Here is a 5,985-nt window from a genome sequence, read left to right on the forward strand (position 1 = left end):
AATTATAAATTGTAATTTAAAAGAAATTTTGAGAGATATTCCAATTCCTCGATAATGTTGATCCCCAAGTTTTTGAGTATTGACCTTTTCTCTTAGTTTTTGACTTTCAAGTGAAGACTTTAAGGATTTCTATGTGGGTTTTTAACTTAACCAATATGGACAATTGTAAAGACTTGAGTACCTTTACTCAACTCATTGCTAATGTATTTTGTAACCAATTATCTACTTTTAGGATGCGTAGCTAAAATCCCAATTTTTGGGTTGTGTGTACTAAAAGGAAAGAAATCTGTATAAAAGGGAAATATGGTCTTGAAAGTCAAAATCTTGACCCAAACGAGTATTTGCAACCTAAGAATTTTTGTCGCCACCTTTCCTAAAATCTTCCTTCGCTATAGCTTAATGATGATGAAAAATAAATCAGTCGTTAAAGGAGTTTGGGACGGGGATCCTATCTCGTCGCAAAAAACCTTCTAAGATTGTATTTCCGTTGTAAATTTGACCAAATATATTTTGGGAAATACTTTTTCCAGGTCAATAAAATACTTAGTGACCACCAAAAACTAGTCTTAATAATCTTTAGAGACAATATAGATCTGGTCCTAGTAATCTTTAGGGATCATTAAAGACATGACCTTAGAATATCTTTATAGATGAGTACAGTCTGGTCATAGAAATACTTTAGCGACTATCACTAATCTCTTCCTAGAAATACTTTAGCGACTATGACATACCCCGTCCTTGAAAAACTTAGGGATGAGCAAAAATTCTTGTCCTGGATTGACCACTCATATACATTACAATAAATATCAAAGTGATACTAAAAATATTTCGCTATAAAAAGATGATGTGTGTGTGTGTGTATATATATATATATATATATATATATAGAGAGAGAGAGAGAGAGAGACAGAGAGAGAGAGTACAAAGAGAAGAAGATGTATGCAAATAAAGCGATAAATTAGAATAAACTAGTTTACATCCATCATATTAGTTTCGATACTTACCAAAAAAATAGCTAATTAATAACCGAGTTAGACTATGCCATCATGTTTTGCATAAGAATTATAGAAAACTAATAGTGAGCTCATTCACGTTCTTCAAAAGTTGTATCGTGCATTGGAGAAGGAACTAAAGATAGACAAAAAATTTAAAGTCTTGATCTTTATCGAGTGTTATCCAAAAAACATCAACAAAAGCTGCAAGCAAATAAGAAAAAATCTACTATAAAAATTTGCAATGCATTAACCTAGAATATACTATCCATATTGAAGATTTACAACATAAATACATAACATTTATCACACAATAGAAATGTTATGTTCGGATGTAATCTTCTACTATCAGTCAATGAACCATGTCCCTTGACACAACAATAATAAGTAGTAAACAACAAAGCAGTTTATGTGAAACCCTCTTGCTCAAGGGCGGTGAAAACCAAGATAGGTACTCACAGGATTTCAACCCAAGCTCCATTTATCTCAAAAAAAGAAACAATTCTGATTATCGACTCTTCTAAACCTACGAATTTAACTCGAAATCCCTCCCTCCTCTAAGCAACAACTCTGTTGCCCGAAATAACTCTAATTGATTCAAACTTCTTTTAAAACTGAGCAACAACTTTGTTGCCCACGAACCGAACTAACTCTAGTTGACTTAGACTTCATCCACTAGCCATAGCTGACTCTAGCAATGACTCAAGATTAACACTGAAATGAAACACTGATCTAATTCCTTTATAGTTTAGGACTAGATATAAAAAGATAAGTACTGAAGTATAAATCCTTAGACAATTAACATGCTAAAAACTCTATTAGGTCCTTGGTGTTCTTGGGAAAAATACTTCTCGAAAGGATGGTTTTTTGCAGTGTTCTTGAACTTTTATGGAATGCGAAACTGATGTTGTACGAGAGACAAACACAGACGGTACAAGTGATAGACGTTGCCATGTACTTTTTTCAGTTGTCCCTTTCTCCCATAGAAACATCGTTCCATTATGGGATTAAGTCCCCTTATTAGATCTTGTTGTTTGTGAAATCATCAAAACTAAAAATTACATTGTACTACAAAAGTAGTCACCTAGATAGTATCAGCAACATAGATGCGAGTGGATCATCATTTCTCAGTATAAAAGGATGCCAGTAATGAAATCGTAAGCAACACTAAATTGAAACTCTAACTCAACATTGTTCGTACCAAATTAGACCAACGGTCTATAAAAAATGCTTTTGAAACATGTATATTGTTAAATATTTATTGCTTTAAAATTACAAAAAATATCATAATTGACAATAGAGGACAAAAGGCAATGCATGTGTCAATAAACTAGTAAAGAAAAAAAGAGAAATGCTTACAGGAACTACGAGCTATACAAGAAAATATATTCAATGTTGGGTCTCGTTTTCAAGGAAAAACATGTTCAATGCCTCGTCCTATATTTAAAAAAAGGGCAAAAAGTGAATACAAGCTAAACTAAGCAGAATTCTTAACAGTAATCGGAAGGGATTAACAATGCTTTCTGCGAAGATTTCTACCGGATCACATCCCACGAGATCAACAGTGTGCTCTAGCTTTTTTATTGAACCATAATATCAGTAAAACTCCGGGAAGGGAAAGTAAATTGTCGATCGTGGTTGAGTGGAGATGATGTGTAGAGAATGGATAAGTGGTTGGAGAACCCATATGTATCCCAATATTTTTAGGATATTCAATACTGAATTGTTTCGTCCAAGCTACATGTAAGCCGCTATTCTTCAAAATCCAGACATCTGAAGAAGTAGCAACTAAATTAGCTTTGTAAATCAGAGAAAGGTCACTTCCAACAGCTTCTAATTTGAAATTCGAATTGGCATCTCTACAAATGGGAAGTTCCAAGATACCACATGTCTGGGAAGCTACATCAAAAGAAATGATCTTGTGCACATTCATATCACAAAAACTGCAGTCCAATAAAGCTTCCCATTGACAAATTTAGCACGAAGATTTATTAGAAAGACATCCTTAAGCTGATCATGAAGTGTTTTCCAAGAATCTGTCCTCATACTATTAATGTTGACCACATAACTCAGGTCGTATTCATCATCAATAAACAGAGCTTTGTAATCATCACATCATTCATCATATCCAAAACCATATTTCATATAGCAATCGAAACTCCACGGCAAATTAAGTAGTTTGTCCGACTTGGTAATGGTGGTATTCCATATATTTATCTCACATTTGTAATTGTACGTATAAATTAGCCTACTGGCAGTACCCACTACGAAAAATATTGAAGTGGTAGAATTCATTTGAAAAGTTGAAGGGAGGAGAGAAGTCTAGTTGAAATATCCATTCATGTCTTGAAACACAATCATTTAATTTGTAATGTGTATTCACGAAATTAGGGCTAGATATGATTTGATGTCGTGATTTAGAAAAGAAAGTACATTTGAAGAGAGATTTAGGGGGAAGCCTTAAGAGTATGTCTTTTACGATCTCATTTGGAATTTCGGAATCAGTTGTTGTACAAGTAGCCATATGAGTGAATATAAAATCATACCATGAGATGAATTTGAGAAGAAAGATGTGAATCGCCTGATGAATCCAATCCTGAAAAGAAACAAACAGAAACATAGTCACTGAATGATTTTCTGTCAAGTGAAGAAGTACAAAGCAGAAATTAAGGCAGCAGAAGCAGAAGAGCAGGAAATGAAGTAGCACAATTTCCTAATATTTTTACCTACGCCTACCTAAAAATAAGATTCATATTTTTCTCATTATCCCTTACAAAACTTCTCTAAACATTTTTTTCGCGCCTATAAAATACTAAGAAACAACCTTTAGATCCCCCGCTTCGTCAGCCTTCATGTATACATGTTGACTGAATTGATTGATAAAGACGGATCCAAAATTTGATGTTTGTAAATTTTTATCCATGTTAAAAAAAAGATGTAAAATAAATAATTTGCCATTATAATTCCAAATTACCATTTGATAATTTATCTAAACTTAAAAATCTAAAGGAAAAATGTATCAGTACCCCCAAACCTATGTCCGAAATTTCAAAGACATTTATACTATACTAAAGTATTATTACTTCCGAGATTTATTTTATAAATAATTTTCTATTCTTTTTCGGCATATGTGGCACTAGCTTGAAAAAATGTCAACACGTGCTGGGCCCACAAGATAGTGTCACATAGGTTTAAAAGGAGTAGAAAATTATTTATAAAAAAGTTCAGGGGGTAATAGGATCTTAGTATAGTATAAGTGTGTTTCTGATATTTCGGGCATAGGTTGAATGAGTACTTGATCATTTTCTCAAATCTAAATGATCCATTGTTTTGTGTAAACCTTTTTAGTGCAATTAGATATTTGAATTCTGCTAATTATGTATTGAATAAAACATGTATAATTGAAGCAAATTGGTTAAAACATGTATTTGTGGGAATCGAATATGTGTCTTAGACATGATAAGTAATTCGTAGTTCCATACATCTTTTTTTGTGCAAACTAGTAATTTTTTTTTGCGCGAACTATTGACACTTGACAATAACTATTTTTTGTTATCTCAACAAGACCCCATACAACTTTTAAGAGTACTTTTCAATTGGGGTTTTTGATTAAATGAACTTTTCTTCTTTCTTCTTGTCTTTCTTTTATCAAATTTTAGCAAGACAATAAGATGATGCAACTTTTCTCTTCCTTTTGGTTTTGGTCATTTAGCTTATTTTATAGGTAATTAGGTGTTAGTTAAAGACTTTGTTGGCTCAAACAGAAAATCGAATTCCTAAATCGTCTGATTTGATGCACTACTTTTTGAATAGTTTATACTTTCTGATTTGGGAAAATGCACAAGTATCCCTTCAACCTATATCCGAAATTCCAGAGACACACTTGTACTATACTATGGTCCTATTACCCTCTGAACATATTTATAAATAATTTTCTACCCCTTTTTGGCCTACGTGGCACTATTCAAAAAAAAAAAGTCAACCACCGTTAGACCCATAAAATAGTGCCACGTAGGACAAAAAGGGGTAGAAAATTATTAATAAAATAAGTTTAGGAGTAATAGGATCTTAGTATAGTATAAGTGTGTCTCTGAGATTTTGGGCATAGGTTGAGGGGATACTTGTGTATTATCCCTTATGATTTTGATATACTTACATTACCAGACTTATTTCTATCAAGTTGTCTCTAGCATGTGTATAGAACAAAATATACTACAGCAAAGCTAATACTACCGTAAGAATGATAGAAAGCTAGATGCTTTAAACTACCGCCAAGCCTATCCCCTTGACAAGGCTTGACTACGTAAATTCTCGTGGTAATCTCATTGTTGGCGGAGCAGGGGGAGTCATCAGAAACCAAAGGGACATTCAAAAATAACAAACTTTTTGGCATAAATCATGGCATTAGTTCATGGTGCAAGCAACACAAATTTTGATCTAAGTGGTAGGGATCAATTGTATGAATCCTCAATCTATTTTGCTTCATTTGGACCTGTTTCGTTACTCAACAATATTTGGTTCTCATCAGATTCTAGAGACATTCAAATATCTCATTATACAACATAAACTTGTACCAAACCAAGTTTTTAACAATTCTTGTATGATGATATTATCACGATTCTGGTACTAAACACAATAGAGAAGGCAAAACAGATCTTTGTTCAACTTGGCAAGCAAGAAAAATCAGTTATGTGTCATGATAAACATCAAAACAACAGATATTTCAGCTTCATCGCTTCAATCCATGCAGTCAGAAAGTACAGATCGATGAGTGTTCAACATTAGCTTCCACTTCTTGAAATTCAATAGCACAAAACAAGTTATACTTGCATCTAACAAAATTTGAACACATGACTAGTAATAAAGGGAAGCATAAATGCGTGCGAATCATTTCTCAATGTAAACAGATATTCAGTTAACTATTTAGCAATGAAAATGAACAGATACATTCAGCTGAAGTCCTTAACAACTGACATCTAACTTACCACAATTT

The sequence above is a fragment of the Solanum lycopersicum genome, chromosome 5 (assembly GCF_036512215.1).
Source record: "Solanum lycopersicum chromosome 5, SLM_r2.1".
NCBI classification, from domain to species: Eukaryota; Viridiplantae; Streptophyta; class Magnoliopsida; order Solanales; family Solanaceae; genus Solanum; species Solanum lycopersicum.